Source organism: Grammomys surdaster, unplaced genomic scaffold (genome assembly GCF_004785775.1).
Source record: "Grammomys surdaster isolate TR1022 unplaced genomic scaffold, NIH_TR_1.0 125953, whole genome shotgun sequence".
Taxonomy (NCBI): domain Eukaryota; kingdom Metazoa; phylum Chordata; class Mammalia; order Rodentia; family Muridae; genus Grammomys; species Grammomys surdaster.
In genome coordinates, this window is record NW_021620773.1 from 258520 (window position 1) to 282031 (window position 23512).

Consider the following 23512-nt stretch of genomic DNA (forward strand, 5'->3'; position numbering starts at 1 on the left):
TATTCTATGAATAATGGAGGGAAGAGATCAGATCTTTATGTAGCAAAACTCATTTGAGGCCATTGGAATGATCCACTGGGATTGTTGCCTGGGCATGACGTAGGTAGCAAGCTTGCAAATAAGAATGCTCATGATTGGAGAGAGAAAAGATTCTAAAGGATCTTTTGAATGTGGCAGTACCTGGGTGATAGAAGATCCTGTAGCTCTGCCATAGATTAATTTGATGTTTATAGTGTCCTGGGAGGAAGGAGGAAGAGATTAAAATATGGAAGCCTGTAGGAGGAGCTAAGGTGGGAGGAGTAAGGAGAGGAAGAGGAGGAGCAAGGAGAGGAAGAGGAAAAGGAAGAGGAGGAGCTGGGGAGAGCAGAGATGTAGGAGGGTAGAGAACCACACAGGTATGGAGAGCAGTTGCGGGTAACAACTTTTATTTAGGTTAGCTAATTGGGAAACAACTCTCTTTGTATGGGCATCTTGTTATTGAGCATTACCAAACATATAAACCCTTTGTTTAATCTTTAAGCATTAAAGTCTCATTTTTCTACCGGGCCTGCATGGATGGCGGGATGGTCTGGGCAATGCCCTGCCGTGCAGAGACAGTGTGGAAGATTGGCAGAGCCATCTCCCATGCTGGCATCTTGTGGGTGGCAGAGCTGGTGTTTCTGGCTGGCCATTTCTAGCTGCTGGGCGCACATGGCCTCTGGCCACAGAACATGGCGACTGAGGTAGGCAGAGCCGCTGCAGCTTAGATAGTCGCTTGACCAGTGGCCGATTTTAACTATTTTACTTCAACAGAAGCCATCCTTGACACCTCCAATCTAGTGCTGTGTTGACTTGTACTGCCCTACCCTTCTTCCATCTTCACTGCTACTCCATGCCAACATCCCCTGGCTTCTAGCCTTCTGTGGTTCGATTGGTTACCTTTCTGTGGTGATGGTAGAATTTAATTACAAAAATCAGCTTAGAGAAGAAAATTAGTTATTTTGTATTCCTATTCCAGAGGGGAAGCCACCCCTCATAGCAGAGAAAGCAGGACAGCAGTGTAATGACCCACATGAGACAGTTATTGACAACCGCCACACTGATTAAGCCAATTATGTTGTAAGTAGTTTTTATTGGTGACCAGACCAAGAGTGGGCTTGTGCCTCTGAAAAGTCTTTTGGGGCTCAACTTCAGGGATACAGAGGTTTTAAAGGTAAAAACATCTCACAGGCCAAAATTTATATGAAAGTTAGATGAGGATCAGAGTAATCTTGAAACATTCATTCCTAGTAGAGGATAGTAGTTATTTTAAACATAACTTGCCATTTATTTTGATTAATACATAGTCAAGACCATAGAAATCTCAAATTGCTGTCAAGGCAGATGTAACCATTAGGGGAAGAGGACAGAGGGCTGAGAACTGTCTAAGCAAATACAAAATGGAGTCAGAACAGGTCAGTGTTACCTTTGTCATTTCAGTGGGAGCATGAGGCTGACCCGATCCAGGAAGCAGAGTGATCACGTTTCATCTATGCACTGGAAGAAGAAGAGAGAATGAAGTAGATCAGGTTGTAGAACCTCATAGCTATGTACATCTTCCAGAAAGTCTCCAATTCTCAAAGGTCCCATTACCTTCCTAAACAGCACCATCAACCATGCACCAAGCACTCAAATGCACGAGCCTAGAGAAGATATTACCTGAAGTGGAAATTCCTGGTTTCTTTGTAGACTCAGTTTGTGTATGTGGTGTTTTTCTGGAAAACACCAGAAAAACTATGCTATGAGGGGTGGCTTCCCCTCTGGAATAGTAATACAGAATAACCGATTTTCTTCTATAAGCTGATTTTTGTAATTAAATTCTACCATCACCACAGAAAAGTAACTAATCAAACCACAGAAGGCTAGAAGCCAGGGGATGTTGGCATGGAGTAGCAGTGAAGATGGAAGAAGGGTAGGGCAGTACAAGTCAACACAGCACTAGATTGGAGGTGTCAAGGATGGCTTCTGTTGTATGAGAGGATGTTTTGCTGAAGCAGACATGTAAGAGGATGTTTTGTTGAGAATAGACACATGGTGTTTTTCTGGAAGCTGTCCTGTGAAAGCGCATATGACGTTTCCTTGAAGTGGACATGTGAGGGGGCGTGTGATGTTTAGGAAGAATATAAATATAACCCCGCAGACAGTGAGAGGGTGCTCTTGCATTGGTTTGCCTTGCAATGCTGGTCTTCACTGATTTTCACTTGCTGTGACTTTACAGAAAGAAATGCACCAAAGAACTCATGGCATTCTAGCTGCTTCTGTGGACTCATGCTAATTTGGCAGAATCTTATGGTTTCTTCTGGATCAAGCCACTGCTACTATTTGGTGTTTGGTGTTTGTCATCTGGACTGAACTGCCACTACTGATTCATATTTGGTGTTTGCTGATTGGCTTGGACTGCCACTACTGATTTGTGTTTGAAATCACTCCAAAGAACTACTTCTAAACAGGTCCACATCCCCTTTGTTCTATTAACCATCTTTCTTCCCATCTTTGGTTGGTGCCAGAAGGGAGTTTGACATGTTTAAGAACTCCTATTAAAGTAGGTTGTGGAAAATCTAAGCCTACAATTACCTATTCAAACCATGGCTGTCATCTGCTCTAGTCACACTGTGGAACATCTCCAGAGTGGTGTTTCTCAAGTAAAACTCAGTTCAAGTTCCCTATGCTTAGAAGGACTCAGAGAATTCCTACACTTCTCCAGGCAATGACAAACAGCTCTGAGACCAGTTCCTTAGAAACTTTTATCCAGCACTTAGAATCCTTAGACTCTCTCTTTTTTTAAAAAAAAATTGTAATTATATTTATGTACAGAAAACTTAGTGTACATTTTTTTAAACCCAGTTTGGTGGTGAGTTCTTTAAGGCAAAGGCTAAAGAATCCTTAGACTCAATCCCCTTGTCTGTCAGAACTTACTTCAAACATGACCCCCTTATGAAGTCATGATCCCCAAATACCAAGCAATGACAGACTTCACCAGTGAACTTCTTTGACCTGAAATGTTTTAAATTTTTTAAATTTACTTTTATTTATGTGTACGTGTGTGTACTCACTTGTCTGTGTGTGCACAATGTGCACGCAGATTCTTACGGAAGCCAGAAGAGGGTGTACTGAAGTTGGAGTTACAGAGAGGGAACCAAACCCTGTTCAGTTCAAAAGTAGCAAGTGTTCTTAACCACTAATCCATCTCTGTAGCATGAGCCTGGTATAGTTTTGTTTGAAAGGTTGTTAATTCAGTTTCTGTAAATGAAAAGGATTAATCTTTTTTCTACCTGTAAGAGTCTTAGCAGGTTTTGCAAGCATGCTCAGTCATGCATGCTGCTATGTGGCTTCTTATATTTAGCAGCGCTGTTGTGAGTAGGAATCTTAAGTAGTCCTGTCATAGAGACGGTTCCTGAGTTAGGGCTCAGATTTGAAGCTATTTCTATTGGATGGATGTTCTTTCAGGAAACAAAGAATGGAGATAGCCTGCTTTCTGCCCTCTTTTCTTTTTTCATTTTTCCTTCCCTCCTGTATGTATGTATGTATGTATGTATGTATGTATGTACTTATCTATGTGTCTTAGGGTTTTACTGCTGTGAACAGACACCATATCCAAGGCAACTCTTATAAAGGACAACATTTAATTAGGGCTGGCTTACAAGTTCAGAAGTTCAGTTTATTATCATCAAGATGGAAAGAAGCATGGCAGAGTCTAGGCAGGCACAGTGCAGGAGGTGTTCTATATCTTGTTCTGAAGATGAACAGGAGAAGATTAGCTTCCAGATACCTAGGACAAGGGTCTTAAAGCCCACACCCACAGTGACATACTTCCTCCAACAAAGGCACAACTACTCCAACAAGGTCACACCTCCTAAAAGTGCTACTCCCTGGGCCAAGCATATTCAAACCACCACTCTGTCTATCTATCTATCTATCTATCTATCTATCTATCTATCTATCATCTATCAATACTCTGTTATTTATTTACTTATATCATTGTCGATAAAAACATATATCACAACATAATTTGAACAATCCACAGACTACATGTACATAAAAGCAGAGTCAAAAGAGGCACTGTACTGATGCATGTTTCTAAACATATCTCTTGACCTCAAGTTAATAATATTCCTTGATATAAATTAAGACCTTGTACTTGACCTGCTATCCTACTATGCACTAGGCATGTTTAACTTGCCTTTATGAAAACAATGTAATCAAGTTTATTATACCTTTGATATCCCACATAAAATCACCTTTTACAGCCTAAGCGAACTCCATAACTTTAATTAAAAAACAAACAAACAGCGTCCATTGAGAAAAAGAAAAAATTTTCCTGGTCAATAATGTAAGAACATGTTTTCCAAAAGTTTACAGTTTACTTAGAAATCTTACTCATCCATAAAAACAATTTGAATTACTATTCTCTGAAATCTCAATTTGGTAAGTGCCTGCATCAAATAACATAAGCATATAATACTAAGGATAAAACTGCAGCTTTCCAGATGAATCTGCTGTTTCTCCAGGATTGATATCCGTGGGCTCAGAAAACAAGTCATTGGTCCCGACTGTTCCCTTGGTAGCTTCTCTCCTGCAGCTCTCCTATGCTTCACGCTCACAGCTTGGCATAGACTTCAACCTGTGTAAGAGTTTCAGCTTAAGAAACCAAACTTTTGTCTTGTGTAGCGGAGTTGCTGATGTTTTGCGTGTGTTCTTTAGTTGACACATTTCAGTCTACCAGTATCATTGACCTGGAGCGCCTTAGATGCTCTTTGGATGCTGAGACGGGCAAAGCTGTCAGCAACTGGAGCAATTTAGTCTATGGCGTGAGATACCATGGGGGAAATAACGCGTGGAAATAGTATGATCCCTGGGACAGCCTGATCTTTCAGTTGGCGTCTTCTAGAAAGCTGATTTTTCTAGATATGCTGCAAAATGTTCTTATCGATGAAGATTTTTAAACAATCCCAGGAACACTTTTCAGTAATTCCACGAGGGGGCAGTGATGTCCCCTGTAATGTTGGTGACTGAAAATTCATCATCCTGGTTGTTTTGTGAACTTCAGTAGGTGTGGGGGGGAACATTAATGTATCATGACTTTCCACAGACATTAGACCATATTAGGAACCAAGTTTTAGCAGAGGACAGGATGGCAAAGCGGCATGTGTATAGTAAAGTGACTAAGTTGAAATCAGCTGTTGCACTTGGTTAAATTGAGTAGCAGTTTGAGCAGTTGGTTGAATGGATAATTCATAATTCTTGACGTTTCTGTCCAGCTGCCAAAAACTTTGCTTTGACAGAAAGTACCCATCCCATGAAACTACAGATGCAAGATTTCTATAATGGATGATAAGGAATTGGATAAGTTCTGAAGGACCCAATTCTTTTACTGAGTTCTGGTTATTGATTTATAGTAATGAGTCAAGGAGATTTGACTACAAGAAGGACGGAATTGCGTTTCTGCTGGGGATGTCTGCTTTCCTAAGGGAATCTGGCCCTTAGTAACACTGAAAGAAGCAGGGTTATATGGTCAAATAAACCCTGTGCTGTCTGTGCAGGTGAAACCAGGACCAAAACTTGCTGCATTTTGCTCTTGCTCTGCCAGTAATTCTGTAGGATTTTGATGAAGTCATTTGAAATGTCGAGCCAATGTCCTAAACGATTTGGATAACTTTCCTGTTGGTTTTTAGGGAGGAATGAAGTAAGGCACGCCCCAGTTTTTAGCTGGTAAGGGCTGTGACACAGCCCAGAATAAGGCTGTACCAACCACCAACCAAATACGTAGGATTGACCATATCTGAGAGAGAAAGAGAAAGCTAAGAGAAGGCCTGGGAGTACCTAATTTTTCCTTCTTTCTATCAAAAATGCTTAAAAACCTAGAGGATTTTTAAAATTTATTTTTTAATCTTTTGGAATGGCAGGATTCTGCAAGCTCTAGATTCTAAGATATGCAGAAATTATTTGAGCTCCATATCAGCTCCTGTGATGGTTTATATATGCTCAGTCCGGGGAGTGGCATTATTAGAAGGTGTGGCTTTGTTGGAGTAGGTGTATCACCGTGGATGTGGACCTTAAGACCCTCACCCTAGCTACCTGGGAGTCAGTATTCTGCTAGCAGCCTTCAAATGAAGATGTAGAACTCTCAGTGCTGCCATGTTCCCACCTTGATGATAAAAGACTAAACCTCTGAACCTGTAAGCCAGCCCCAATTAAATGTTGTCCTTATAAGAGTTGTCTTGGTCATGGTGTCTGCTCACAGTAGTAAAACCCTAACTAAAACAGCCCCTAAAACATACCTATGGAGAAAAAAACACAAAGTCTGACCTGGAGGACAGAGGACCCTGGGTCTTCTAATACCTTAAGCAGTTGTTCCTCATAGCTCCAACCTGAGTGTTCCAGCTGGTAAAGATGTCAATCTCCACGTAACTGGATGAGAGAGGGTGGCTGTGTGAGTGCTCAGGGGCCCACACAACAACACATAGACAACCATAGTCAGAGACCTAGACCGTGTAGTGAACGTGTGCCCAGCATGTCCAGAGCTATAGCCACAGCCACACTGGATTCCAGAGTTGACTAAAATAAAATGATTTGACTGTGCTATCTCCACATAATACGGTAGAACTGTTAAAACTAAAAATAAAGACTTCTGAAATACCAGGACTTACCCTTGGTAGGTTCAGTCATTCAAAGAAAAGATTGTTCCTTCCTCAATTGTACTTTCCTCCTCCCAGAGGAAGATGAAGATAACAAAATGACCCCAACATGATTTTGAACAAATAATTCCAAGAACTGAAGTCCATAGGAAGACTTAGGCTCCCTCAGAAACCCGGACTAGGTTGTATTTATACATGAGCGCTCCTTTTATTGAGCTTGGGGTCCAGTAAGTCACATACACTATAGAGAGCCTCCCTGACATTCTGGAGAGTAACATCTTCCCTCCAGGGACTGGAACTCAGTTGGCTGAACTAATATCCCCCTAACCAGAGCCCTAGAATTAAGTCAGAGCAAGAGGGTCACCATATGTGCTGCTTCTAAATATATCTCTGCAGTTCTCCATGCCAATGTCTTCTTCCTGCTGTCACTTCCCCTAGTCAATGTCACCAAGAAACAACAACTTTTCACTGATGTTTCAGCCCAAGAAAGTAGCAGGTGTCCATTGAAAAGGACATCAAAGGGAAACAAAGGAAGTGCCTGAAGGACACAGGTGGGCTCACAAAGCTACCAAAGAAGCAGCTAATCAAGTTATGACTGTGGCCCCTCTATTGTGGGTGACTCCAGTGCTCTTCTGAGGAAATGGGAGAAGTGCAGAAGAATAGAGTATCATCTAACCATCTGGGTGGTTTAGAGGGATTCTGGCCACGGATAGATGGCAAAAAAAATTAAAGACTTTCCTCTGGGCAAAGTTGGAACTCCACAGCTGACAAAGGACAATTTTGGGAGGAAATCACTAAGACACCTGCCCAGACAATGAGCTGCAATGGAGGGATGATTGGCTTGCTCCCCTGGAAACACAAAAGACAGGATCCTATTCTGGGGAAGAATGGCAGCTAGATTTCACCCACGTGTGTCTAAGCAAGGGCAACCAATTACTCTTAGTATGGGTGGACCCCTTCACCAATTGATTGGAGACCTTTCCATATGAGATAGAGAAGGCCTCAGAGTGAATGGAACCCCAAGATTTGGACTGTTGCAGACAATTCATATTGGTAATGGACTTGACCTTCATAGTCTCCATGACAAAAAAGAAGCTCCTTGTCCCCAGAACACAATTTAATCTCCATTGTGCCTGGAGCCTCGGTCCTTTGAGAAAGTAGAACGAAATAATTATGGGCTCTTTGGGGGAACATTCGTGGAAGTTGAGTCTGGCTTTCCTGGGACTTCTTTATTCCGTTTGGCCCTGGTCCAGAGTACTCTGGTCTTGGTCCCTGAGATACTGTAGGAAGCTTTCTCTCACAAATGACTGTCTTCTTCTTCTTCTTCTTCTTCTTCTTCTTCTTCTTCTTCTTCTTCTTCTTCTTCTTCTTCTTCTTCCTCTTCCTCTTCCTCTTCCTCTTCCTCTTCCTCTTCCTCTTCCTCTTCTCTTCCTCCTCCTCCTCCTTCTCCTTCTTCTCCTTCTCGTCCTCCTCCTCCCCTCCTGCTCCTCCTCTCCTTCTCCTCCTCCCCTCCTCCTCCTCCTCTTACTCCTCCTCCTTCTTCCTTCATCTTCATCTTCATCTTCTTTTGGTTTTGGTTTTTTGAGACAGGGTTTCTCTGCATAGTCCTGGCTGTCCTGGAACTCATTTTGTGGACCATGCTGGCCTTGAACTCACAAAGATCCTCTACTTCCAGTGTGCTGGAATCAAAGGCATATGCTGCCACTGCCTGGCATGACTTAATATAAAAAAATTAAAAACTAAAACATGTAACCTTCATGGGTTCATTTCTGGTAGTCTCTTTGTCCTGTACTTTCCAAGGATCCCCCAACTTGAGATAAGCCTCTTCCTTATGAACAACATGACAACCTAATGCGCCTCTTCAAGCCAACAGCAAATAGACTAGAGCACCACAAGAACATCTCACTCTCTGGGTTCGGATTTATTTCCCTGGCCCTCACCACATTTCTTCTTTCTTGACTCTCCTGCTCTGTTATCTGGGAACACCCTCTCTCAGTCCCCATGCTTTTCCAACATCTAGCCAACTAACTATCTATGGTTCTGACAGAGCTCCAACACTAGGAGGAAATCGGTCATCTTGTGTGCTGAGAGAAGGCAAATCACTCCTCGAAGCCTACCCTACTCTTCTTTCTACTGTAACTATTTTGTAGTGGTTTGAATCAGAATGGCCCCCATAGGCTCATAAATTTGAATGCTTTGTCATTAGTTGTTAGGAGGTCTGGCCTTATTGGAGTGGATGAGGTCTTATTGGAGGAAGTGTGTCACTGGGGCTGAGCTTTGGAATTTCAAATGCTCAAGCCATACTCAGTCAGTCTCTCTCTCTCTCTCTCTCTCTCTCTCTCTCTCTCTCTCTCTCTCTCTCTCTCTCTCTCTCTCCTTGGTACCTGTCTATCTGGATGCATAACTCTTACTACCTCTAGCTCCATGCCTGCCTCCATGCCACCATGCTTCCCTCCATGATGACAGTGGACTAAATCTCTGAACTGTTAGCCAGCCCCAGTTAAATGCTTTCCTCGATAGGAGTTGCTGTGGTCATGGTGTCTTTTTCACAGCAACAGTGACTAAAACCCATTATAAAGCACACAATTCTTGCAGCAGGGGCAGTATCTTCTCGCAGAACCTCTCCCACTTCCCAGCTAATGGGAAGTTCTATTTCTTTCTAATACATGGCTGGTCGTATGTTCTTTCTTCTGAGTTCACAGGCATCAGTCGTCATCATCCATGGGACAGCATCCTGGAGTGGAGGGGTGGTCTGTCAGTCACCTGCAGAATAAAATTACTCATTCAAGAAAATCCAGGAAGCATGGAATACCTAAAAACATGTTGGGAAGATGTGAGGAGCAGCTGTCTCTTTAAGGACAACTGTGCCATCTGTATATACCCCAGAAGCCCTCCTTTGACACTGTCTCCTACAGATGCTTGCTGCTCAGCCTGTCCATGGAAAGTACATTTTCTTTGCCCCCTTTCTGTCTCCCTTTTATTGATATTTGCCAAATGCCTAAGCCCGTTTACATGGCAAACAACATTCCTTCTCTCTCTCTGAAGTCACCTGTGTGCAGTTGCTCACAGAGTCCTACTGCTTACCTGTATGCTTTCTTGTCCTCTGATATTGAAAGCAACCTTTCTTCCACTCTTACTCAACCTCCTCCTGCTGCTGCTAGGATCTTCAGCCTCCCTGCCCTGTTGTTTTCTTCTCAAATTCCAACCTAATTGTCCTTGAATTTCTCTTTGACTCTGTTTTAAATTCTTTTTATCTCTACAAAACCTGCCCACAGCATCCCTTTTCCCTGCCAACTGTACCTCCAGGGACACTCGCATGCCATGTGTACTGCTGTACTGTTTATAATAGAAATGGAATAACCCTGGATGTCCAGCAACAGATGTATGGGTTAAGAGAAGATGGTGTGCATGCACAATGGACTTTTATTCAGCTGTAAAGAAAAATGAAATCATGATCTTTGCCAGAAAATAGATGGAAGAAAGTGTAAGTTATCAAGTCAGAATAAGCACCACACAGGCAGGTGCTGATCCTAAACTTTAATTGTCGGTGTGTCTGTCTGTGTGTTTGCATGTATATATAAACTGAAGTTTCCAGAAAGAAATCAGGCTGACATTGTACATTCTATGCAAGCTGACTGGCTGAACAGAATGTCACATTCTATGCAGATGTTGAAATTCTACAAAGGTAGGTCTAAATACTTGAGCTATCTTTAACCATTTAAATTTAGCCATTTATAACCCACCTTTGCATACGACAACATCATATAATTGTCAGGCAAGCCCTTTTAGACTACATAAACAGATCTCCAAGTTTCCACAAACCCCAAATGTAAGAATGTCATCAGATGACATCTGAGCCTGAGAGCACAGGCTTTCCCAAGTCACTGAAGCCCGTCTGCATAATGTTTCTACCAGAGTATTTAAAAAGTATATTGTCTTGTGAATTTCTTTGCTTTATTTCTATAAAAAAAAGTTTTATAAAACTACTAGCACATTGTAATATGGCATTTGGGATAATTTAAATCTGTCTTGCCCAGCCATGGTCACTCATATTTGGTTACATAATAAATTATTTTGTATCCCTTTTAAGGTGAGAGCTATAGGGGTCTTTGTGTTTGTTTGTTTTAAAATATGATCATTGTTTCTGTGTGTGTGCAGGACACTAAAATAAAAACAGGGCCATGAACCATGCACGTTGATAGTTTCTTGCTGAAAGACCACATTTCCCAGTTTCCTTTGTGGACTGAGGAAGCCATCATTGCCTCTATAAGGGGCTTCATCCAGACTTTCTTTGTAAGCATTTTGGCGGTCCTCGCACGTGATTGGCAAAATGCTGCCTTGTGGATGAATAAGGTCTTGCTTAAGGTTAGACCATGCTTCTCTCTTTCTGCCTTCTGTCTCTCTGTAGCTGTCTCTTTAATAACCTAACGGAAGCGAAGAGATCTTAATGGAGATGGAGAGGGAAGAAAAAAAAATAAAGATCAAATAAGATGAAGAATAGAGAAACTGTGAAAATTCTATAAGAAAGGCAATGACTTCATACGCGAATTTAAAATATCTGAATTAGAAACAGCACCATCGTTTCAGTTGCCTGCTAATTCTCCAGATGGATTTTCACTGCCATTGCGGTAAAGCTGAGTTCCTTTTGGTGGTCACGTGGCCTTTTGCAGTCCTTACCTACCCACTCCGTTTACTCTGTTTGTTTTTTTCTCTCTCTTCCGCACCTTTGGCTTCCATCACACTGGTGTTCTTGACAGTATTCTGGCCTGCTCTGCGCATGCCTGCCTCGGAGCTTTCCCACATAGTGCCCTCTCTCTTCCTACGTCGATCTTCCCGTAGACCTCCATACGCATCATTCTCGTAATTTTTTTTTTTTTTAGTATTTTTAAGGGATGCCCATTATCACCGTTTTCTGGCTGCCATACCTCAAATTTCAACCCCAAACTGCAGAAATGTCTTATTGGTTCCTACTTTTTCTTCTTCTTAGAAATCATCTGATCTTATATATCTATATTTTCCTTGAAGAGTTAACTTAACATTTATCTTCTCTGGGTTTTATGTGTGTGGTACACATATCCGAGTGTTTGTTATGATGGACTGCTTACTGATACAGCTCTAAATAACAAACCCACTGCCATCTCTCCAAAGAAAGGATTTAAAAACCAACCAACCAAAAACAAACAAACAAACAAACAAACAAAAACAACAACAACCAATATACCTTGTTAAATAATAGAGGGGACACAGGTAGAAATTCAGTTCTTGACAAATAACCAGCATGTGTGGGTTTTTTTTTAACTAAAGAAATAAATTAAATAAAAGCTAGAAACTAGACTTGGGAATTGTAACTTTATGCTGCTGCATAAAATAAGCCCTTGTAGGGGGAGAGAAAGGCAGTCTTTCCACGGAGTAGGGGAAGTTTGTTCTTTCAAGTAGAAAAGAATCTGCATCTCTATCCCAAAATGTCCTGAAGGCAAAGTGTGGTTTTATTTCATCACCACCATTTTCTATTTCTGACTGATATTTCCCACAATCACAAAAAGCCAGCAAGCTTTTTGTGGGTAGCCTGGGCGCTGCCCTCTGCCGCAGGGCATGCTGGGTCGCTTTAAGCTCGTTTGCTATTGGTTTCTTCTTTTTCTCCTCTGTCTATTTTCATTTTCTTTTCTTCTGTCAACTGTTTTAAATTTTAATTTGCCATTCCATTCCTTGCATAACGAAGAGTAGTAGCCCTCCAGCCATGTCTATCTGTATAATGTAATGTATTTTTAGATGACACATATAATAATTCGTTTTCATTCTATGGGGGTTTCCTTGTCAAACTGGAAAATATGATTGTCTCTACTTTTCACGCTTGTTTATTGATAATTGTCAACTTAGAGCAAAGCATAAATCAGAACACGTTTATTGGATTGGGTCTCTGTGTGAATGATGAAGTTGGCTTCAGTGACCAACATTTCATCCCACCTGGCTTGCTGCCAATGCGTGACGTTATGTTTCTTTTGCTTTTCCTCAATTACAGATTCACTTTAAATGGTGACTTTCCTTCTATTTCTTGGTTGCTATTTTTCAGAGGGGAGTGTCCTGTCAAGTGTGCAAGGTGAAGATATCAGCATATCTTTATGTTTGCTCTGCTCTCTCTATGATCCACTGGAGATCAATTAGTCATTAAAAATGAAATATTTTCAGAAATTTTTACATATTTGGAGATATATTAAATTAAGTTCTAGAAAACAATAAAAACGATACTATTGAACGATTGTAAATAAAATCAGATTCCTGATTAGAGAATGTTGAGGCTGTGTTAATTCTCTTCTGTTTGCTCATGTGTTGGCTAGGGTGTGGCAAAGAAACAGAACCTCAGGGTATATATCAGTACATATGAGCATACATGTGAATATCCATACATATCTGTACACATATATTTGTGCTTATACATCATAACAAAAATTTCCTCACACTTATAGAAGCTGGCAGTTCCCAGCATCTTCACTTCAACACATTGGAGAGCAAGAAGATCTAGCAGTAGGAGATCTGAAAGTTTAAGCATCCTGAGACCCAAGAAGAATTAACATTTCAGTTTGCCTCTGAGGCAGGAAAAGACTTGTTAGTATTCTGTCTAAACTCCACCTCCACAGTAACCTGGCGATAGCTAGGTATGCTCCTCCCCACAGTTACCTGGCAACGGGCAGGTAGGCCTGCCCACTATAAAAGGGGCTCCTTGCCCCCTCCTCTCTCTCTTGCTCTCTTGGTCCCTTGACCCCTCGTCTGCAGGTTCACTGTCCCCTCTCCCCTCCTCCCTTCCCTTCCCCCTCTCTCCACGTGGTCATGGCCGACCTCTACTTCTCTTCTCTTCTCTGCTCTCTCTCTTCTCACTCTCCTTCTCTTAATAAACCTCCCCTCGTGGAACCGTCTGGTCTGCCATTATCTGTCCAAGCTACACGCTGAAAAATCCTTTGAAGACTGATGTCCCGTGTGGAGTCCAACAGAATGACTTCTGTCTTAGTCATGGAAGGATGAACCTTGTTCCCTCCAGGCCCGTGGCTGTTTAGATGGCCACCACATTCATAAGGCAAGCTAGTTTAATCATCCTGCCTGGATGTTATGGGTATCCCCAAGTCACTAACAGGAACACCAAGAATAAGTATGTTCCTCAACTTGCAGAAATGTTAGGACCCAAAGGACTCATCATAAGTTGAAAATGCATAAGACAAAAGGAATTTCATACATAAAGACTATCAAACTAAGTAGCTAAGCAGCAAACTGAAGAGAATTTGCTTACCTTTTGTGATCACATGACAGCAGGTGTCTGGCACTTCCCCTAAGCATGAAAGAAGAGCAAAGTGATTATCTCTATCATAGGAATATCAAAATTTAACTACTGTAAAGATAATACTTCATACATTATTAGAAATTGAACTGACTATTTTGGACTACTGGGCTAAGAGGTTAACTCAAAAAGTCAACCATTGTTCCAATTGTTGAAAAATAATAATACAGCCTGCATTGTTTTATATTTGAACCTTGGCTTTCTGCACCATCTTCTACTTATTTTTTTGATCTTCTTGGTGTTTCTAAGTGATCTTTTCTCTTTGATCTGTCCTTGTTATATGTTCATTGCCTCTCCTGCCCATTCCTTATTGTATTTTTCTGAAATCCTTCTTTTTTCCTGGAGTCCTCTCTTACTACCTCTTCAAATCTTTTACCAGGCAGACTGGGTGCATTCATAGTCTCCTAGAATCCCGAGACTGCCTCCCTCCAGCCCCCTCAAGCCTTCTTTCTATTTGCTGTTCTCATTCTCTGTTATACTCTCTTGTTTGGGTGGAATTGACCCTTGAGGAACTTTTCAAGGAAAAGATGGTCAAAAGTAAATATCCTTAGTGGATTGACCTCAAAAGATGAAACTGTTAGAAGAAGACAAAGGAGAATCAGACAGGACGCTTATGTGGGCAAAGGTTGAACAAGAGTTCTCCCCCAAAGTGCAACAACAAAACCAAAACCTGACACTATATAGAAGAGTCTCCTCACAATAAAGGGGATTGACAACAGGATGATGATATGGCTACAGAATGGAACACAATATTTGCACCGAGTCATTGTTAAGTCACAGAGATGCAGGCTCTCTTAGCCTTCTGTTGACGATAAGGGAGGATGTCTAACTTTGTCAGAGTTGAAATTGGGGTGTTGTATGGACCCAGGAAGGATAGAACACAGGTCAAAGGCATTAGGAAAGGGTTGTTGGCAGGCAGGCAGATGATGGCAAGAGACCTGAAGAAATTCCATTGGAAGCAACCGAATTTCCATAAAACGTGCTCTGGAAAGCTCTAGGTATGTGTAGTCTTTAGGCGAGTAGTATTAGCATAATTTTTTACTGTGTTAGAAACTCTGGGAATAGGGATCAACAACTTGTTTTATCAAGTTGGAACATTCTGTTGTACATTAAGGTAAATCTAGGTCATTATGTATTTGTCTAAAGTGAGTAGAACGAAAAAAAATCAGTGATTAATGAGTATATATATAAAATTGAAAACATTGCAAGATTTATTAACATACCAGAGGATAAGACTTCAGTAGCAGAAAGTTTGATACGTGGAACATTTCTATTTCTTGACATTTTTAACTATAAAAGTCATGGAAGAGCTGGAGGTTCCTTTCTTGGTCCTGGAGAGAGGTATCTCATGTGACTGGGCTCATCCAGTCAAGAGTTGGTGGACTGTTAATTATAAAAGGCCTTCCCAGCCTTTCCTTTCTGCCTGCCCCTTGGGAAATGTTGGGAGGCACATACTGAAGTCAGTATCGGCCTGGGTTCATAAGTGAAAGACAGTGTCTGTTGAGGGTACAACGGTCCTTGTGACCACCAATTGCTAGGAAAAACAGGAATGTGAATCACTCAGGGGTATCTCCCAATAGAGGAAATCAAATATCTTCATTCCATGTAGAAAGCTAGGAGTATATATTGTTAATGACTTGGTGATCTTTTGCTATCTATAGAAGGCAACATCACCCAAATCTCCCAGAATGATTATGGACTCTCCCTCCCTAAACCTTTATCCTTACCTCCCAGTTAGTAGAAACCTTCCGTAGGAAATATGTCCGCACTTAGTTTAGACTACTGTATGCTATCTCGGTCAGAGACCACACTAGATTCTAGGCCTTTGACCTGCAGGACCCGCCTTCATGGCCACATGTACTTTGTAAAGGAGTTCCTATGTAGTTACACCTTAACTTTTATTGTGCACCTGGAATGATTGTTGCCTGGAAATCTGGACTGTGAATCCTTGTTTCCTGGAAACTTTTCCCCAAATTCTATTATATTTATGTATACTGACATTTAACTGCCTGATGTCAGACTCCCTGAAGTTTTATACAGGTTGAGAAAAATCAATCAGAACCAAGTTTTCACTTTTGTCTCTTTGTGATTCGCACTGCTGCTTGCCCGGACACCTGCAGATCACACATACAAAAGACAGTGTCAGCCTGGGTTCCTGGGTGTTACAGACAAACTAAAGATAGTATCAATCTAGATTTCTGAGTGACGCACATATTGAAGACAGCATTGAGTCTAGGTTTCCGGGTGACACCCCAGAGGAAACTGCCTTATGTTGGTTGAATAGACTCATATTGTATCTGAGCTGTAAATGGAAAATCTTTCACCTGTGATAGAACTTCCCTAGTTCATATAAAGCCAACAGCTGTGTGCTATTGTTGTGACGCACACAACCTCACAATATCCAGATGAAGCTGGTAACAGCTCATGAGCTGGGCCAGAGCAGCCCGAGAGCAGAGTTTGAGCATGGCATACAGGTGTTTGGAAAGTTTCTTCTGGTCCTTCACCAAGGATGAGTGAAAAGGATTGTTCCCTTTATGAATATGTAGCCATATTTTTCTCTTCTAATCTTTACTTAGAGTTACTTTGTTATATAGAAATGTAACTGGCATGACTCTAGCTTCTGTTTACTTGGTATGGATTCCTGTCTTTCCACTTCCAGTCTACGCTTTTGTTACTGAAGTCTTGCTTTTAATTCCACAGGTTAGTTGGTGTTCTTCAATTGGCTAGTGAGGACCATTTGCACTTAGAATTATTACTAAGGTAGCTTTTCAGATACCCATAATCCTCTCTGTTGTTCTTTTCGATTGATCATATTATTGGTCTTCTTTTTCGTTCTCTCCTACTTGTGTTTGGCATTTTCTGGCTTACCCAGCTGAACATGATTTGTGCTTAAGTAGTTATTAGGTACTCATCTGTCCATCTCATATTTATTGTTCCTTGTCCTGGCATAATCGAGAGTGCTATTGTTCCTTTTGTATTTAGGATTCCTTTAAGTGTCTTCAGCAATGCTAGATTTGTGGCCATGAATCACTTTATGTTGTTTCTGTCTTGAATTATCTTTATTAAATTTTTAAGTAATGTGGGTGGATAAAGAATCCTTAGTTGGCAGTTGTTTTCTCTTTCATGATTTGAGGTGTATTCTACTCTTTCCTGGCTTTTGGGTTTCCTGCTAGAAAGTCTGTGTTATTCTGATGTCTTGCCTTTGTGAGGTGACATTTTCCTTAAACAGTTTTTTATACGTGTACACACACACATGTATACATGTGTACACACACATATATTTAGTGTGTGATGTGATTACACTGTTTGTGTAGAGGTTCTTCCTAGGTCACCTCTAGTTGGAGTTCTAAATGCCTACTGTACTTGGCTATTCATTTACTCCTTTAGATTTGAAGAAATTCTGCTACAGTTTCACTGATTAGATTTTCTACGACCCTAATGGTTTTTCTAGTTTTTGTTGGTATGTATGTTTTGTGTGTATGCATATGGTGTGGGTGTGTGTAAAGTGTTTGCACATGATTGCGTGTGATTGTGTGTATACATGCAGAGGCTACAAGATGTTAGGAGAGAAAGGATCTCTCACTGAACCAGAAGTTGCTTTTCAGCTAGGCTGGATGAATAGCAAACTCTCAGGATCTGCCTCTTAGAAGCAGGTACCACCACACCTGGTTTTTTCTGTGATTGAGAGTGTGAATTCAAGTCTTCGTGGAGAGCAAGCACTCTTACCAACTGAGCCACCTCCCAAGTATGCCTTCTCTTTAGTTTTTATCTTGGAACTGTAGCAGAATTTTCCTTGTCCCATCACTTTAAATATTAATACAAGAATTATTATTATTCATAATTATTAATATTATATATTAAACAAGAAGCCTGTGATTGGACAAGGAAAAGGTAGGTGGAGCGAAGAGTTGTAGAGACAGGTAGGGGAGAAGGAAGCAAGATGGAGGACGAACAGGATGACTCAGGTTCTGCGTGGTTTTAAATAACCACAGGTAGGTATAATATCCTATAGGGATAGAATAATTGGGGTAACTTGTCTAATCTAGGTGGGCAGCTTATACCATTATCAATTAGTCCTGAATTTATTGTGTAGGCATCTTGTGTATTAAGAATTTATTGATATATAAATCTGACTGATTAGCTATAAGCTTCTAGAGTTTTGATTTGTACCGGGTTACTGGGAATTGTGACAGCTAGCCGAGAGGTGGGTGGTCTTTGCATGGGGCTGACATGGCAGCGACCCACCAAGGGAACGCAGGAGCTCCGGACCAGAGAGTGTGCCAAGATGAGAATACCCAGCTGGAGCCTTGTGGCCTGCTGGTGCCCAGCGTAGCACAGGAACTTGCTGGGTTTTAATAATATTTCCCTCAACACAGAACTTTCTTCTATTCCATGGATTCTTAAGTTTTGTCTTGGGATTATGTCACTCAAGTTCTTGTTAGGTTTTGTTGTTGTTCTTGTTGTTGTTTTGTTAACTTGTTACAACTTAGAATCATCCGGGAAGAGGGAGCCTTCATTGAGAATATGCCTTTGTAAATTCAGCCTGTAGCTAACTCTCTGGGACATTTTCAAGATTAATGATTGATGTGGTGGGTTCAGTCCCCTGTGGGTGGTAGCACCTCCCCGCAGGTGGTTCTGAGTTGTATAAGAAAGCAGGCTGAGCAAGTCATGGGGAGCAAGCCAGTAAGCAGCACTCTTTCCTGGTCTTTGCTTCAGTTCCTGCTTCCAGGTTCCTGCTCTGATTTTTCTTCATGATGAACTTCAGCTGTAAAGTCAAGTAAACTCTTTCCTACACAAATTGCTTTTTGGCATGGTGTTTATCACAGCAGTAGAAAGCAAACTAGGGCAGTGTGGTATACTTATCTATTTATCAATCTTAACATAGTATTTCTTGACTTTATCTTTTATCATGAGGTCGTTTTCCTTTCATGTTCTGGTCTACTGATGACGCTTTTGATTTTCTTTTTTCCATTGATGTTTTCATTTCCAACATTTCCACCTGATTTTTTTTTCAAAATCTCAATTTCCAGGCTGAATTTCTCATCCCTGTTGTTTCATTTCTTCTCTGGGTCCCAAATTGTTTTGCTGACTTCATTCATATCCCTGTCTATGTCATTGATCATGTTTTGAAAACAAACTTTTAAATTCTTTGTCCAGCAGTTTATTCAGATCAATATCTTTAGATCCATTTGGTAATTAGCGAACCATAATCTTTTGGAAGAGTCCTGTCGTTACTTTTCCGTGTTTCTTAGGTTTCTGTCTTGCAAGTTTTACATTTAGCAGGATGGAAATCTCCTGCCATTTTATTTGGGACTGTTCTTAGTGAGAAGCCTACAGGTGAGAGATCAAGCCCCAGTTCCACTCAGAGAGGAGAAAATAAATTGTTATAACAGGAACACTACCAAACCATATCGGATACAGAAATATACTCTAAATAAATCAAAGCCAACTACCATCAAAGGGCACAGAAAGAAAAATGTCGAAACTAATGTAGAGTGTACTATATACATATATTTAACAATCACTTAGGGTAGAAGCACAGATAATATTTGAACAAAATAAAGGAATGTAGCAGTGAAAGGGAAAAGTAAAGAAAAATTAGGTTAAATAAAAAAGAAACTTGTAGAAGGTTGAGAAGACTGCTAGGAAGAGGAGACCTAAAGAGAAGATAAAAGCACTTATATTGTAAAGAAAAATGTATAAGCAAAATTTGTAAACATAAGAAGAGTGAAAAATCATGAGCAGATATTTAAATATAAGATAAAAATAATGGTCAAAGAGGACATACAAAGGGCATAAAAAAAAAAAACAACAACTCCAGATTATAAAAGCAATGAGCTGGAGCAAGTTCTTTCTGAATTTTCTAACATTGGCTCTACCAGCCAGAAGGGGTGGTCAGCTGCAGTTGGATGCTCTTTAAATTGTTTGAACTGGCTCAACAATACTGCAGTCACTCCAGGGGCTTCCTTCCTGTGTACCGGCTACTATTTCTGATCACCTTTGGCCCTGTAGCCTATGAACTGTGCAGAATTCTCATTCACTCCAGAAACTCTCCCAGTAAACACCTTGGTGAGGCTCATATATAAGTCAAGGGATGTCCCTTCGATGGGGCTATGGAGAAGGCACATGGAACAATGATATAGGAGGACCCGTGTCAGTACTTTGCAACTATGCTCTGAATTCAAGGGAGGAAGGCTGGTACAGGGAGTGTCCACTTGATCAGATCTTAGGATTCTCAGTCCTGGGCTTGTCAAAGGGCATGGAAATTCAGTTGGAAGCCACTGAGTTTAAAAGCTCTCTAGTGTAGGCTTGTCGGTCTCCTCTCAGCTCATCACATGTAAATAAGGTTTAAACTCCTGTCATCTAGAGGACACAAAACATAGAAAATATAAAAACAAATGTCATAAAGAATTCAGAAGGGGATGGCATTATGTTGTTCCTTTTTCTTAAGCTCTGTTACTATAACAGACTTGAAAGCAAACACAAGGGTTCCCAGAATGCCATAGGCTGAAACAAGAGCAGACACACCCAGAACAAGACTCAGGTGGGGAGTGAGAACATTTTACCTCAGAGGAAAACTGGTCTGGAGATGTCAGGTAGAAATAGGTAGACAAGGCATTGTACAAAGGCATACTTTTCCATTCTCCTGACTAAGCAGGCTGATCCTGCCTTGCTGGTAGCAGCATCCCCCTGGCAGCAGCTTCTTTAAACCCGAGTAATTTATTCCTTGAGACAATGTTGGGATCTGTGCCATCACAAATTCCAATGTTTGTTAGTAGGCCAATGTTGGAGGCATATGCTGAGGAAACACTTGGATTTCCTCTCAAAATCAGTAAACATATCAAGTAAAACTGTGTGTCAAAATTAAAACAAAACAGAACACTAAAAAATAAACTACCTTGAAGGTCTGGGCTTACATCCTTTGTCTAATAAAAGGAGATGGTGATCCTCAGAGAGCTCAGTAGGGCCAGGAAGTTTTATGGGTGCTGCTACTTTGGTTTATGCCATGTGGTTAAATTAATCAAGATGGCGATGAAGCCATGTAGCTTTTATGATATCATTACCAACGATGTCATGCAAGTCACATGGTTACTTTCTGCTCAAGGTGAGTTCAGCTCTATGGTAAATGAAACCCATCCCTCATCTTCCCAATGGGATCCACAACTCCACATAGATTGCCAACTGTTGCAGTCTTTTCTTGAAACAAAATAAAGACACTTTAGTTAATTTAATATGTATATAGGAGACGGTATCTATAGCCTCAACAGATAGATGCCAAACATCAAAATAAGAATCGGGAAGGAATTCCATGGTCTAAGCTCAAGGAAGAGGAGTCCATGGCTAGAGTCAGTATGGGGTCTCTCACATAGTTTCTAGAGATGGAAAGAGAAGAAATTTAACCACCATCAAGTTTAGTCAAGACAACAGTTGGTCTGCCTCCCTCTGAAGTTTGCAGAAGAGACAAGGGAAGGATGGGAGATAAAGGTGCTGTTTAAAAACCCAAAGGTTTGTCTTCATGTGGATTGCATTTCACGCTGACCAGAGTGAGGTAAAGTAACTGTGGATAAGGGCTTAGATTAATAGTACAGCTTTAATGTCTGTTCTCAGGTCTCTCTAGTCACCAACTGGCTAGCTGACTTCCTAGGACAGTTACAAGAGTTTTGGTTAAAACAGAAGGCAAGGGCTGGGGAGATGGCTCAGTGGGTAAATACTGTTGGTGTTCGAGACCGATGGCCTGAGTTTGTTAACCTGTTATCTATGGTGGAACTTCTGCCTACCGTATACACAGACACACACATCCACACACACACACACACAGAGACACATTGTTTACTGTTATATTTATACTTAAAACAGAAATATTGTTATACTAAGTAAAATCTCAGAGGGTAGGAAGTATAGATAATTAAGTCATCTCGCTCAAGATGTTTTTAACCTTTATTTGTCCCATAATTAAACCATCACGTCAACTCTGGTCATAGAAAGAGTAAGCTGTTAATCTGTTATTGCTTTCTGTGCCTGATGCAGGTTAGTCTGTTTTCCCAGAGAATGATTATATCAGTTTAGGAAAGGAGTGTCAAGTTCATGGATAATTCCTTTCATTTGGGGTGGGCCACGCCTGTCCTCTGAAGTTTTACGTGTCCTGAAATCCAGGGTGACTACTGGTTTAGGACAAGGACTTACCTCTGGTGCTTCGTCCTTGAACTGGAAGAAGGTAGGGTAGACAGTGACTGATTAGCATGCTTATCTGCAGATGTAAGCAAAGGAGGCAAGCAGAGAAAACAGACACAAAATGAGTGTAGACATGCCATACTAATCATCATTTTAGATCCATCTGAGGGACCTAAGTGAGGAAAGTCAATATTTTGGAGCAAAAGAAACTTCTGAGTGTCTGTTTAAAGACCGATTAGAATTTTCGTTGTATTCATCAAGTAAACTAATGCACAGTGACTTGAAAGTCAGGTAGAGCGGTGCAGACATGGTGAAAGAAAAGGCCCGATAAGGATCAGGAGAGTTTGAAGATCCTGCAGGCTATACCATCCCAAAAATTCTTCGTATCTTTTTTTTGTCTATTCACAAATAGTCTAAGGTTTTACCACTTTGTGTAGTTTCTTTGGAAAGTGTTCATGATTTTTATGAAGTTAGACATTGGAGATAATTAGAAGTTCTATTCCGGTGGAAGTATAAGGAGTCTTGTAATTACACATCACATTCTGTGGTAATTATCTTTACTTATGTGCTCTTCCCTGTGGCCCAGAAAGCCTGCTCTATTGTTATAGGGTGAGTGCTGAAAACCTCTTGGAAGGAAACATCTGTAATGAGTCTTGCTCTCTTCCTCAGTGGAGGTAAGACAAGGAATAGGGAAGTCCCAAGTCATGTTGCCACGGCTCTTTCCTCTACACAGCTGGTTTGATTTACCTTGAAGATCTTGTGAGCAGGAGGAAAGATTAAGAAAGATGAGCTTAGCAAGAGAAAATAAGACATTATTCATTACAGACACTTGCTAAAGGGAGCCTAATGGTCACAACAATGTTTGTTTTTTCTTTGTGTGTGTTTCTAGGTTTACTAAAAACATCCAACAAAAAAGCCTTGTCTGGATTGCAAGTTTGCATTGGCAAATGCTCCAACGTTCCTTAAATTCAGATCTTCTTTCAATTCCTGGTTTACATGGTAAGGAGTTCTTTTGACCCTGCCTGAATAATAATGTATTGGTTTTTTTCTTCCCAATTTATATACCTCTGGAAATCCTTCCCTCTCTTAGTAAAAGCTCCCTTGATCTTCTCTTACTTTAAGAAAAAATTCTAGCCTGGAACTTAGCACTTGCTGCCAATTTTCACAATGAGCAGGAATAAGCTGTGCAGATGACAGTGTTGGTACCTGCTGTTTCCTTCTCAGACTGGAAGATGTATAAATATGTACTGTGAATGGAAGTTTCTAGGAAGAGGATTCATCTTCCACTGAACCTTCTGCTAGGCTGATTGATTAGAACTTCAGAGATTTTGGACATGTTGAAATGCTGTGGGGCCAAGAT